Source organism: Protopterus annectens, chromosome 4.part1, assembly GCF_019279795.1.
Source record: "Protopterus annectens isolate FY-2018-M chromosome 4.part1, PAN1.0, whole genome shotgun sequence".
In the NCBI taxonomy this organism is placed as follows: Eukaryota; Metazoa; Chordata; order Ceratodontiformes; family Protopteridae; genus Protopterus; species Protopterus annectens.
This window is the reverse complement of record NC_056734.1, coordinates 699562707-699577978: the sequence shown is the minus strand read 5'-3', so window position 1 is coordinate 699577978 and position 15272 is coordinate 699562707. Positions and strand designations below refer to the sequence as shown.

Below are 15272 nucleotides of genomic sequence, written 5' to 3'. Positions count from 1 at the left end.
TCTGAACGTATCTTCCTGTTAGTTACCAGAATTTAAATTCCAGTAAATTTGAAGTTTATATTTATCTGTCCTTGCATTTTCAGCCACAGTCAACCTCAGTTACAGATCTGAAATGGACAGCAAGCCCAATATGTATTTGATGAATAACAGACTAATTGTCCTCTTTATTTTTCCTTCCTTCCTAGTTCTGTCTTCATGTTGCTTCAGGACTCTATTTCATGGGTTTGCCTTTCTCTGAAACACTGCACAGTACTGATATCACAACAGCAAGTGATAGCAGTACATAATGTACTATGTCGCACTTTTGACCTTTGATTTTCTTGTATTTCAAGGCAAAACATCATTTTAGAATGTGTAACTGGAAGGTTGGGCCTGCAATGTAGTTTTACCATTTCCTTCTGTGAAATTGATGACTTCTGTTCAGGAATGAAATTGCTCTACTGATTTGAGCACAGATCTGAAAATCACCAGCTTCTGTGGTCAAAGGGGGCAACTCCTACTGGTGTATTTCATGAGATTATGCAGTGGGCTAGGAGAACAGACAGCCACTGTGATACTAATTTGCTTTCTACCCCAATTACATTTTGAGTCTTCATCTTAACATGTCACCAGAAACCTCCTGCATTCAGTGCCTAAAAGCTTTAGTGCTCCTGCAGTCATCTGGTGACAGGTCAAGACAAGATGCAGCACTGTTTGTACTGCTGTGAAGAAGTGCATATTAAGAAAGTCCACATATGTCTTTGCTTCAGGCCATGTAGCCACTGGAGAAAGCATAAGAAAGTAGAGGCCTGTGTCACCTTTTACGATATGGCAATCTAAGAGGGTAACTAATTTGGGGATTGGCACAGGGATCCTTAGTATGATCCTGGTTCAGGGTCATACAGACTACAGGGAGTGAGAAATTTGGCAGCTAGGCATTAGTCAGAGCCTAAATCTGCCCTTGTGGCAGCATCCATATTTTCACGTCACTTATTGTACTTGACTAATGAAAGATTGAACTTGTTTTCTTTATCAGGTGACAGGGAATAAGTGAGAGGCTCAACCTGGGTAACCACCATGTAGGATAGTCATAGAGTGTTGGCATATGCTTAAACATCTGTAGACTACCTTGACCATCCATGTCAGTGGGCCTGAAACCTCCAGACCTCTAGTGAGAGCTCACTGAATGATGCCTCTTGGGTAGTTTGCTCCTCTTACCTTCGCTAACCAAAGGAAAAGTTGTGAGCCAGAGTTGAGAAGACTGCTAGACTTTCAACATTTGATCCAGTGGTATACTTAGTGATTTGACATATCATTGTATTTTTTTGTCCCTTTTACCCCATATCTTGTCATGTTACTGTGGCTTATAACACAGCTACTTGGTTGCAGTTCTTGTACTGCACAAGCTCAAGTATTTAGAAACTCATATTACAAGTACTTGAGCTCATAAACAGGACAGGCAAATGGTACGTTTTTAAGCTGTTTCTTTTTGTGTGGAGGTTGTGAACCCTGCCATGGGGGGGGGGGGGGGGGTCAGTCCTTTTTACACACACTTCCAGACTTTATTGGTATTACTCTGGAATTTCCACTTCTCAGAGAAAGAGTGATCTCTGACAGACAGAGTGACGGTGTCTCTGGGAGGCTGTGAGATTGCAGTAGCCATTAAAGAGACATACATATACAAACAATAACTCATCACATGCATTTGTCTCCAGTAATAGAAGAATGTCTAGTATACCATTTGAGCAGTTAAGCACAAGCAACTGAATTACAAGCATTTTTTTTCAAGCAGCTGTACAGAAGTCTGTCCTTAAGAAATGTTTGATATAGATTATGACCATCTACAGACCTGTCATGACACGGCAATCCCTCTGGTATGTTTCATTAATGTTTCTAGGGTCTCAACACCACCCAATATACTATAGGTTCATAGGTTGGTACTAGGCTATCGGCCCTAGGGCCTATGCAAGCCTAGCCATAACAATTCCCTGGATATTTCTTCCCACAATATTTACTTCTCCAGGCCCCTGTCTAGCAGGGCGACTGACATGATCCCCGGGGTGAATTTCCTATCTCCCATCCAATCATCAAGGTTCCTTTTGAAGAGGGCCAAAGAGGCGCTCTGCTTGATATGTATGGGCAGTCTATTCTAGAGTATGGGGAGTCTCTGGGTCAGGAACCTATCCCTCCAGCATGTTTTGTTCATTGTGATGACAAGGTTTAGATCCCTGGAGCGTGTGGCTCTGAGAGATTGGGATTTCTTTAAGTGGAGCATGTCCAACAGCTCAGGGTTTGACATGGCCTTGTATGTTAAGCAGAGATCGCCTCTGAGTAGACGATATGCCACAGAGTATAGCTGGAGTTTTTTTTAGATGATCAGTATATGGTATCTGCTTTAGACCTGTGATTCTTTTAGTGAGGTATTTCTGTGGCCTTTCAAGCTGTTGCAGGTATCTTGTGAGGTGCATACCAAACGGGGCATTATACTCTATAATGGGTCTAATGAGGGATGAGTACAGTGGGACAATGACCTCCTTTTTTTTGGATGAAAAGCCCTTAGTGATGAGGTGTGCCACATAGAAGGATTTCCTGACTGTTGTGGCAATGTAGTTATTGAAAGTGAGACCACTGTCCACCTGTGTCCCTAAGTCTCTCATCACACTTTCGATGTTTAGTGTCCTGCCACCTTATGTGGTAATTCATGGGTACATGTTTTTTTCCAAAGGGGATAACTATACATTTCTTGGCATTAAGCTTGAGCCCATGGCTCTGGCACCAGGCATCTGTTTCTGTAAGGCCCTTTTGTAGAATATCCACATAATTTGGGGATTCAATAATGGCTCCTAGTTTGCAGTCATCTGCAAACTGTGTTAGCCAGAATCCCTTAGTGTTGGCCTGTACTTCAGAGAAGTAGATGCCAAACAAGAGTGGTCCCAGGACTGAACCCTGAGGTACTCCACTTGTCACTTGTCTGGAGCTGGATTTGGAGTCGGCTACTTTTACTTTCTGGGTTCTGTCAGTAAGCCAGTTAGCAACCCATCGAGTGACGTAGGGATTTATGCCCAGCTTAGTAAGTTTATCTATGATTCCAGAGTGGGGGATGGTGTCAAAGGCCTTGGCGAGGTCCAGATAGGCTGTGTGGACTGCCTTACCCTCTTCCACAGCTCTGGAGACTGATTCGAGGAAGTCAATCAGATTCAGGAGACAAGATCGGCCCTTCACAAACCCAAACTGGGTGGAGTCTAGTGTTTGAAGGTTGCCAATGTCTTTGTTTATAAGTTCCATGATAATGCGTTACATGCCCTTGCAAATCAGGCTTGTCAGACTGATGGGGCGGTAGTTCCCGGGATCCAAGGTGGATCCTCCCTTGTGGAGCGGGATCACTGTAGCTGTGCGCCACTCAGTGGGCACGAAGCCTGAGATGAGGCTATGATTAAACATCACACTTAGGTGAGGTGCCAGTTCATTTTGTAGTTCTTGTAGTACACAGCCTGGGATGTCATCTGGTCCCATGGATGCTGTATTCTTAACTTTGGAGAGTGTTGTTTCTACCTGTGTGGCTGTGATTATCAGAATTTGGCAGTCTTTTGGTATTGAGATGGGCCCTTTAGGGGGTGAGAGTGGGGTGAAGTTGGCACTAAATCGATCTGCCAGGATATTGGCAATATCCTTGGGATCAGTATATTTAATGCCATTCTGTTGTAACTCAGAGCAGATCTGAGCATTGCCATTTAGATTCTTGACATAACTATAGAATGCCTTGTGGTCGTCTTTGGAATCTTTGGCAATTTTATTTTTGTAACTAGCTTTTGAGGATTTTATGAGGGATCTCAGCTTCTTACTGAGGATGGTGAGGGAGTTTTTTGCATCCTGGGATTTTCCTCTTTTTTGCAACAGTATTTGCCTTCTGTTGTATAGTTTGTTTATAGCAGGGGACCACCAGATTAGTTTCCTTTTTTTGGAGAAGAGCATCTTGGTTCTATTTGGGATGGCATGATTCATGCACGAGTGGATGTGCTCGTACAGTGCCTTAGTGTAGGATTCTGCAGTCGAACTTCCAGATCCCGTCTGCATGGGTGTTGTGAAGTTTGTCACTTCTGACTTCAGTAGCTTGAAGTTGGCTTTGGAGAAGTTTTTTAAGGAGGTTTCCTTACTGGGGGGTGGGATGTGGATGTCAAGGGTGATTTGCTTATGGTCAGACCTGACCAATGAGGGGGTGACCACTGGTGTGGAGCATCTATCTCCCATGTTGGTAAAGACCAGGTCTAGGATATTGGAGCCCCTGGTGGGACAATGGATTAGTTGATCCAGGGCGTTGGAATTTATGAATTCCAAGAACCGCTGGGAAAAGGAGCTGGTACCCGAGTAGTTTTCCCAATTAATGGCAGGGTAGTTGAAATCACCCAGTATTAGGGTGTTTGGTTGTATCATAATATACTTAATGTACATGTAGCCCATCCCCGTTTGGAATGGAGTGTCTCTCATTCCTTCACTCTTCCCTTGGGAAAGGATTCTGAGAATATGAAGTGCCTTGTTTCTGAGACAGCCAATAGTAATGAGACTTCTTGCCTTCCTCATAGCTCCAAATCATATATATATATATATGGGGAAGAAGGTTATAGGTTCATAGGTAGGTACTTGGCTATCTGCCCAAAGGCATTTATAAGCCTAGCTGGAATGTATTGGCTTTCGCCACCCCCTTAGATTAGTTCCCTGTGCCTCTGTCCAGCCGAGCCAGTGAAGTGATCCCCGGGGTAAACATTCTGTTTCCCATCCACTCATCAAGGTTTCTCTTGAAAAGTATTAGCGAGGAGCTCTGCCTAATGTAGATTGGAATCTTGTTCCAGAGCATGGGAAGTCTCTGGGACAGGAATCTATCCCTCCAGCATGTCCTATTTATTGTTGTGGTGAGGTTTAGATCCCTAGAGCCTGTGGCTCGAGGGGATATGGTTTTCTTTAGGTGGAGCATGTCCATCAATTCTGGGTTGGACATGGCCTTGTATGTCAGGCAGAGATCACCTCTGAGTAGGCTGTATGCAACTGAGTACAGCTGGAGTTTCTTCAGTTGAGCTGCATAGGGCATCTGTTTTAGGCCAGTGATCCCCTTGGTGAGGTACTTCTGTGGTCTTTCCAGCTGTTGCAAGTGTCTTGTAAGGTACATCCCAAATGGGGCGTTGTACTCTATGATGGGTCTGATGAGCGAGGTGTAGAGGGGCACAATGACCTCTTTTGATCTGGATGAAAACCCTTTTGTGATTAGGTGGGCCACATAGAAGGGTTTTCTAACCTCTTTGGCAATGTGATTATCAAAGGAGAGATTACTGTCTACTTGGGTCCCCAGATCCCTTATGTCTTCTGTATTTAGGGGGCTGCAACCTATGTGGTACTTTCTGGGTACTTTGTTTTTTCCAAAGGGGATGACAATGCACTTTTTGGCATTTAGCTAGAGGCCATGGTTGTGAGACCCTTTTGGAGGATGTCTGTGTCAGCCGGAGAGTCAATAATAGACTCTAGTTTGCAGTCGTCTGCGAACTTGGTCAGCCATAGACCTCCTGTGCTTGCCTGTACTTCTGAGAAGTATATGCCGAACAGGAGGGATCCTAGGACTGAGCCCTGGGGAACGCCACTTGTAACCAGTTTAGAGGCAGACCTAGCTCCCGCAACTCTTACCATATGGGTTCTGTCCATGAGCCAGTTGGCAACCCATCTCATGATGTAGGGGTTTATGTTCAGACTGGTGAGCTTGTTTATAATACCAGAATGGGGAATGGTGTTGAAGGCCTTTGCAAGGTCTAGATGGGCTGTGTGGACCACCTTTCCCTCGTCTATAGCCTTGGTAACTGTGTGTACCAGGTTTAGGAGGCATTATCTGCCCTTAACAAAGCCGAACTGGGTAGGGTCCAGTGTTTGGAGGTTCCCAATGTCTCTGTTAATGAGATCCATGATGATGCACTCCATAGCCTTGCAGACCAACCTAGTCAGGTTTATAGGGCGATAGTTCCTGGGGTCTGTTGTGGCTCCACCTTTGTGGAGCGGAATAACCATTGCTGTGCGACACTCTATGGGCACGTAGCCTGTGGAGAGGCTGTGTTTGAACAGTGTGTTTAGGTGAGGGGTTAGTTCATCTTTGAGCTCGTGTAGGACACGGCCTGGGACACCGTCTGGTCCCATTGATGCTGTGTTTTTGCTTTGGAGAGGGCTGTTTTAAATTGAGTGTCTGTGATTTCAGGGGCACTGCATTCTTCTGGTATGGATGTTCATCATGTTACCCTGCTGCAGTCATGACACTTGGGTTATCCTGCCGATAGGCAGTCCCACAGTCGGCCAGAGTTCCAAAGTCTTGGTCTGGCGTCGGTTGCTGTCGCTTCCTCCCTGACGTCAGTATGCCAGGGGTATATAAGAGGCATCCGACGCCATTTTCTTCAGTCTTTCTTGCCGAGCGGTGCCCAAAGCAGAAGCAGTTCGCAAGTGCCGGTCGGCCGACACCTGAGATTTTCGAATCGAATTTCAGTCCGAAGTCTTCAATAAAGCTAAGTACCCCATTGGGGAACCTTTTCTTGCCTCAATCCGATGTCAGAAAAAGTTAACAATTGCATTTCTTGTGGGAAGCAAATAACTCATAAGGACTTCCATTCTTATTGTATTCCTTGCCTAGGCCCAGAACACGACGTCACAGGTTGTCGGTTTTGTGCTAGGTTTAATAAACGAACTATCAAATGCCGTTTTGACTTCGCACAACATTGCTTTGGTAGGAAATTTAATTATATCATGCCATCGGAGCAGCCGATGACCGGCATGCATAAAAAACGCAAGGATAAGGACAGGCAGACTTAGAACCAAGCCAGACTCCGAGGCCTCTGCTGGGCCTGTCGCCGGTTCTCCGGTTTTCAGTGAGGCGCCTACGCAGCCCCTGACGACCGCGGAAATGGAACCCCAGACAGCTGCAGATTCTCAAGCGGAGTGTACTAGGCCATCGCAGCCATCTTCATTAGGCCCTTCCGACACCGGAGCATATGGTGATCCCGGTGCAGCAGAAACGCCTTCGGTTTCAGAATGTGTCTTCAGACTGACTACACTCACCATTAAATCTTATGCTAAGCTAAAAACTCCATTAAAACCAAAAAAGACTGTACATCAGTCTCCTGTTCAAGGCCCCATGCCTAAGAAACAGATGTTTAAGATGGCTGAAGATTTGATTACCCTAATCAGGTGTTCCCATCCCCCTCCTGATAAAAGGCCAAGACAAGAGGAGGATTATGCTTCCTCTGACCAGGTTTCTATTTCCTAAGATTCTTCTGAGGAACAGGATTACACTTTTCCCCCTTATGAAGACTCTGATGCTGAAGACTCTATTCCCTCAGCATCTCCCCCTGAAGACTACTCCTTTGGGGAAACTTTACATACCATGAGGGAACATTTCCACTGGGAAGGCCAGGACTACTCTGATTCTAAGAAAAGGCTCCAAGAGTTTCTTTTACTACCCCAGCACAGACCACATGTTCTTCATCTCACATTGCTGCAGTCCTTAGACATCAGAACTTCAGGGTACAAAGCGCATGACATATCCTCAGTCTTTTGCCGCATGGTCCGATGCAGAAGCAAAAGTGAATAACTGTATGTATTCCTTGTTTGGGGATTCAATGCTTCTCTGGAGTCCCAGGGGAGACTTTTGTGGCCTCTCAGGAGGCAGGTGCTTCCCAGGTTAGGCCAGGTTTAGCTTCCTAGTGCAGCAGGGTCTGTGGCACATGCTTAAAATGGCAGAAGACCCTCCTGATAAGAGGCCTGCTTCTCCTCCAGAGGATTTTTCTTTACCCCAGCATAGGCCCTTGGCTATACCTCCTGTTCTGGATGTTGTGGAAGATGTGTTTGCAGAGGCTTCACTTAATCCTGATTCTCTGCCTCCTGCTCCTGTTAAACCGGATAGGTATTACAGGGTGCCTGAGGCTCATAAATATCTTTATAAAAACTGTTAGTCAGGGACCGGTGTCAAGGTAAAAATCCGTTCCTCCAGTAGATGGGGAAAGAAAGTCTATACATCTTCTACCCTAGCTTTGAATTGCCAGTTTCATATGTTGAAATATCAAAACTATCTTCTTTCTCAATTGAAGTCTAAGTGTAAAGAATTACAAGATTTGGTGCATGTTTCTTTACAATGTGGTTTTGATGCTGAGAGTTGCTGCCACTGCTTCATGGCTGAGGGATCAGAATTTATCTGACCATGTTAAGACATTTACAGTCTGATGTGTTGTAAGTCCATGCAGGCTGTTAAAGATTTTTGCAAGTGCAGCCTAGTAGGAATTGGCCTGCTAAGGGATTCTCAGTCTGCTCAGAGTTCTTTCAGACCTAGAACAGGGAGTTCACCTGCACAGGAAGGTTGGCACTCTTCAAGGAAAATTGGAATTTGATTACCCAAGACAAATGGGTATTGGATATCATACACCGAGGTTACAAGTTTTATTTCCATACCTTGCCTCCTTTCAAAGGCATCCTCCTCAGCAAAGACTAGAGGCTCACAAACAAATTTCTCTGCTCTACTCGTGGAGACCAATTCTATCCTCAACACATATCTGGACATTCCAAGTTCAAAAAACAGCTTTTACCTCTGCTGGGCAAAGATCACTGGATGGTGACTCGATCTCATACCTTCATGTTCCTCAGTTGCAGAAAGTACTTCTCATTATCAGTTCTCTGCATATGAAGGTTCTGAGGAATACAGATCTATCCTTATACTTCTTCATCATTTACAGTATGTGATAGCAGATGGCCTGCTGACTGCAAGGACAGTCCTTCAAGCCTTGGGGTTCATGGCATCTTGTATAGCACTGCCAAGATATGGACACTGTCATTTCAGATAATACCTTGCATTCTTTGTGGTGGGCTCAGTCAGAATCTAACGACAGATGCCTCAGACAAAGCTGGGGAGCTCATCTAAATGGAAAGTGGCAGGGCAGGTGTTGGTTCTAACAGACAACACAACTGTCATGTGGTACATCAGACAAGCAATGATTTTGTTTGCTATCCCTCCAGTTTTAGATATTGTGGATGATGTTTACTTAAGAGTCTAGTCTAAATCCAGACTCCCTACCTCCTGCTCCAGCCAAACCAGACCGATACTACAGAGTACCTGACACACACAAATTCCTTTATAAAAGCCCTCTGGCTGAGCCAGAAACAATTTCCCAGGGTCCCAAAGGGGCTAAAGCTTCTATGGCTAAACATCATGTACCCTCTGAAAGGGATTCCAGAGCCCTAGATAGATGGGGAAAGAAGATATACACCTCAGCTACTCTGGCTATGAGAGCATTAAATTGTCAGTTTCACATGCTGAAATATCAGCAATTCCTAATGTCTCAATTAAAACAAAAACTGAGCACACATTCTGAACAGGCTAAATTCAAGGAAATGCAGGATCTGTTGCATGCAGCTGAACAGGTGGGCAAACATACTTTACAATGTGGATTTGATTCATTGGAAGCTTCCTGTAGAGCAGCTGTTACTGGGTCTGTCATACACAGACATGCTTGGTTAAAAGAACAAACCCTACCTGATTATGTTAAAGCAAAATTATTGGATGCACCTTTACAGTAGGATGTCTTATTTGGTGTCAAAGCAGAAGAGGTTTTAAAGAAAATGGAGGATAAGGCAAAGTCTATGCAGACGGTCAAGGATTTTTTTACAGGTACAACCCCCTCGTTTCAGCAGAAATTGGCCAATGAAAAACTGGTCCTTTCCAGCTTCTGACAGACCACAGAGGGGCAAATACAGACGCCCAAAGGGCAGAGGTCAGTCACAAGGCCCTTACAAACCTCGCCAACGGGTTGCCGCAACCCAGAAAGAAGGTAAAGACAGGCCCCAAGCTAGCAGAAGACAAACACAATGACTCAACCCTCCAACTACCAAGCAAATCTCTCTTGACAGCTCCCTTGGGAGGAAAATTTGCACTTTTTGCAGACAACTGGCACATTATCACAAAAGACAAATGGGTCCTAAACATTGTCTGACAAGGATATAGATTCTACTTTCATACTTTGCCAAGGATAAAAGGAATGCCAAACCTGCCACCAAATCAATGGGCAGAGGCACAAAAACAAATTACAGCTCTCATGGATATGAGAGCCATTCAACAGGTACCTACACAGGAGCAAGGACAAGGATTTTATTCAAGACTCTTTCTAGTCCCCAGAAAGGACAAAGCATAGAGACCCATTCTGGATCTTTCAATTCTGAACACCTATCTGCAAGTACCAAAATTCAAGATGCTAACACCACAGCAGCTTCTTCCCATGCTGGGCAAGAAGGCTTGGCTAGTAACGTTGGATCTCAAGGAGGCATACCTGCATGTCCCTATCAGACAAAATTGCAGAAGATACCTCCGCTTCATTACAGGTTCAACCCATTATCAATTCTCTGCACTGCCCTTTGGCTTATCTACTGCACCCAGGGTCTTCACAAAATGCCTGGCACCAGTAATTGCATACTGCAGACAAAGGGGAATTCAAATATACCCATACCTGGACAACTGCCTTATTCAAGCAGAAAGCAAGGACATTCTTTTAAAACATCTGGCATTTGTCAAACACCTTCTAAGTTGCCTAGGGTACACAGTAAACGAAAAGAAATCAAAACTAGTGCCCTCACAAAACATAATATTCCTGGGTGCCAGTTTGAATACAACGGCCCAGATGGCCAATCTCATGCCAGACAAGCAACAACAGCTGACTCAATACTTCAAAATAATGGCAACAAAGACCCAACTCCCTGCAAGAAAAATTCTGCAGGCCTTGGGATTCATGGCATCTTGCATACTACTAATACCATTTGCAAAACTGCATATGAGGAAATTACAATGGTACCTGAAAAGCGTATGGACTCAGCACAGCCACAGCTTGGAAACAATGATACCACTCATTCCCTGCCTTCAACAGGAATTTCTATGGTGGGCACAGGCTTGTTACCTCAACAAGGGTCAGCCTTTCACATTACCCACAGCCAGGCAAACTATGACAACAGATGCATCGGATTATGCCTGGGGAGCACACATGGCAGGACAGTGCATTCAGGGCAAATGGACTGCAGATCAAAGGCATCTGCATATCAATCAAAAGGAAATGCTAGCAGTACAGAATGCCCTAACAGCTTTCAAGGACCTCTTACACCCAGGACAACTAATAATAAAGACGGACAATACCACAGTAATGTGGTACATCAACAAGCAAGGGGGCACACATTCCTACCCTCTATGCAGGCAGGCAAGCAATGACCTTGTGGAACACAGCACTGTCTTACCAAGTTCAACTACAAGCACAATTCCTGCCAGGAAAGAAAAACACATTGGCAGACGACCTAAGCAGAAACATCATGGATCCTCACGAGTGGAAACTGGATCCACAAGTATTTGCAATGATGACTCAAAAATGGGGACGCCCAGACATAGATCTGTTTGCCAACCCCCAAAACGACCAACTTCAAAAATTTTGTACAAGGACATTCCACCCACAAGCTTGGAAAGTGGACACCCTCTCATTCAGTTGGAAAACATTAACAGTGTATGCCTTTCCTCCACTGCCTCTTCTAGCAAAGGTACTGCTGAAAGTCAGATTAGAGAGGCCACAAATGATACTCATCGCACCAGACTGGCCACGCCAGCACTGGTATCCAATTCTAAAGAACATGGCCCACGGCCCACCATGGATTTTACCACAAATTCCTCACCTGCTCACCCAGCGAGACAATCAAATTCTACACAGCCAGCTCAAGACTTTAAACCTGGCTGCATGGCAAATTACCTAAACAATCAACCAACACCTCTATCCAAAGCTGTTATGGATGTCATTCTGGAGGCCAGGAGGCCCAGCACCAGGAAAACCTATTCAGACAAATGGAAAAGATTTTGCAAAATCCCCTTGATCCAAACATTCCTCAGATTCTACAATATTTAACTGAGATGTTGCACAAAGGACTTTCCTTTTCATCTATTAAGATCCATGCCTCAGCAATTTCAGCTCATTACAACACAGATCCTCCTTTATTTTCACATTTACTCCTACGACAGTACCTCAGAGGGGCTAAGAACATAAGACCACCCAGGAGAGCACCAACACCTACTTGGGATCTCAACTTTGTTCTGGAAAAACTTACACTGCCGCCCTTTGAACCAGCTGTCCCAGCTGATTCAAAGTTTCTTTCATGGAAAACTGCCCTGCTGCTAGCAATAACTTCAGCTAGAAGAGTCTCAGAGCTACAGGCACTAATGGCAGTGGAGCCTTTCCTCATTTTTCATCAAGACAAGAGTCTCTCTACGAACTAACCCTTCCTTTATGCCAAAGGTGGTATCCAGTGTGGCCCTAAACCAAACCATTCATTTGCCCACCTTTTTTCCAAATCCCCAGAACAAAGGACAAAGACTCCTGCACTCTTTGGACATTCACAGACAATTACGTTACTACTTGGATAAAACTAAGGCTTTCAGAAACTCTGACCAGCTCTTTGTAGCCTATGCTGCAGGATCACAAGGAAATGCTGTCTCAAAACAGACCATTTCAAAATAGATAGGACATTGCATACGTTTCTGCTACACGCATCATGGGAAATCGGTACCTGCTAGCATTAGGGCCCACTCCACCAGGACTACAGCTACATCAGCAGCCTTTCTCGGGGGGGGGGGGGTGCCAACCAAGGATATTCTGGAAGCTGCAACTTGGAGTTCAGTGCACACCTTCACCAAACACTATCACTTACCTCTATATTCTAAGGCTAGAGCTGGCTTTGCCACTGCAGTTTTGCAGGGCTTACTAGCTTCTTCTAACCCTGTCTGACTCCACCTCCCATCCTTAGCTTTGGCATTCATCCCAAGTGTGATGACTGCAGCAGGATAACACGATGAACATAGTACAGTTTTGTACCTACCATAAATGTAAATGTTCGAGTGTTCACCCTGCTGCAGTCCAGGTTACCCTCCCTCCATCCCCTCTGAACTAGCTGGACTTATCCATACCTTTCTGTCCTATAGAACCTCTGTGGTGTATTTGCTTGTGACTGAAAGTATTGTTTTATTTTTACATGTATATTTTTATATAGCAATATGTATTGTCTACCTACTGGGGGCACCTGACATCTGGGGCAAGAAAAACTGAAGAAAATGGCGTTGGATGCCTCTTATATACCCCTGGCGCACTGACGTCAGGGAGGAAGCAACAGCAACCGACGCTGGACCAAGACTTTGGAACTCTGACCGACTGCGGGACCGCCTGACGGCAGGATAACCCAAGTGTGATGACTGCAGCAGGGTGAACACTCGAACATCTACATTTATGGTAGGTACAAAACTGTACTTTATGGGCCCTTTTCGGGGTGAGAGGGAGGTGAAGTTTGTACTGAACCTGTCTGCCAGGATGTTGGCGATATCGGTCGGTTCAGTGTATTTTGTGCCATTCTGCACCAACTCCGAGCAGATCTGTGAATTGACACTTAGATTCCTGACATAGCTAAAGAATGCCTTGTGGTTATCTTTGGAGTCCTTGGCAATTTTTCTTTCGAAGCTAGCCTTGGATGATTTTATGAGGGATCATAGTTTCTTGCTGATACTGATCAGGGATGTCTTCCCTTCTTGGGATTTTACTCTTTTCTGTACTAGTTTCCTCTTCCTATTGTATAGCTTGTTTATGGCAGGGGTCCACCAGACTGGTTTCCTTTTCTTGGAGGAGTGAGTCTTGATTTTGCTTGGGATAGCATGATCAATGCATTCTTGTAGGTGCCCGTAAAGTGCATTAGTAAAGGATTTTGCAGCTTGGGCAGCGTTATACTTTAGCATAGATTGAGAATTATTTGGTCATCCATTCCATGTAATCTGTCCTGAAGGAGTCCATTTATGCTACTGTAAAGTATCCAGATTCCATATCTTCTGCTCTTCCTTTAACTCCTAGCAAGGCTGGTTCCACGTCAAACCCTTGGCAAAGTAGAATGGCTTCCTAACATAGCACCACAGAGCAGGTACTTGTTGATCACTTCAGCTGAACACAGGTCCCAGAGATTACTGGAGCTTTCTACTTTGTCACCAGATATGGATCCCTTAAACTCTGGCGAGTGTGGGAAAGAAATAAGTTCTATTCTATGTCTTCAGGCTTTAGGACATTGAGCTGTTTTTCCTCACCTGTCCGTATGAACTGGACTATGGAAGAGCTAACAAAGCTTCCAAAGTTAAGACTGTGTAATATTTGGAAAAAACCTTTGCAACGGCTTCCACAGTGAGCTTTAATTTGCTGTAATTTTGACTATGTTAATGATTTGACAAGCAAACTGAGGAATGGGCTTGCACTGAATGGGGGTCTTAGGCTCCCACATTAAGGTAAAGCTGAGACAGGTCATAATCATTGGGTGGACTACCCATGACTTAATTTTTTTATGTAAAGGACTGCTGTTTGACAGTTTTATTCTGTTTGTTTTTCTGCCTCTGTTTGTTTGCCTGACTGTCTCTCTCTCTCTCTCTCTCTCTCTCTCTCTTTCTTTTTTTTTTTTAAGCTTTCCCATCCATCATCCTTACCCTGCGCAGCCTAAGTTTGTTCTCACTGGCTTCCATGCGCAGCCATCCCTTTATCTCCCAGTGACTTCTTTCTAGGTACTTCAGATGTGACCCTTCTCCAGGTTGATTCCTGACTCCTTGCAAAGTCATCCTCATTGATACTTGTTAGGCCCGGGGATCAAGGTAGTCATTTGAGAGTAATGACTGCAGAGCCTAGGAACCATCATTCTTACTGCAGCTGGTCATTGTCCCTAACTGTGGTGGCAGCTTATACAATGATGTTGGAATACTATTGCCATCTCAAGTTACTTTAGGATGCCCTTTTAGGCATCTTAAATCTACCAGTTGTTGGACAGGCATCGAGTTTACCCCTCACCCAGAATAGGAGAGCTGGCCATTGGCTATTTGATTTTTAACCTTTTTGGTCTTTCTTGGAACGTCATTGTCACTGTCCCCCTCCTGCAGTACCCCATGTCCATGGTGGGTCTACCAGATTATCCCCCCCATGACTTAGTCCTTTATCTCTGTGGCCAGTCATGGATCCCAAGGGTGTCATGAGGGTTCTGCCATCTCTTCTGCCTTGGGGGTGTGTTTTTTTTTTTTTTTAGATACCCTATCTACTCCCTGTCCCATCTTCCATGGTCATTGATTTGTCTGAGAACAGCAATCCTCTTTGGGCCATGCCTCCCTCCCCTAAGGGATCATCATCCGCGAATGCCCTCCCACCCAAGACAGACATGTGCATCCCTCCCTGCCTCTCCATCAGTTGTCTGAG

General features: G+C 44.9%; 1 protein-coding gene across 1 annotated transcript in view; it reads left to right on the top strand.

Annotated features, from left to right (window-relative positions):
* GFM1 (G elongation factor mitochondrial 1) overlaps positions 1–15272 on the top strand; it is a 1399365-nt gene that overhangs the window by 225567 nt on the left and 1158526 nt on the right. The gene's annotated exons all lie outside the window — the stretch shown is intronic.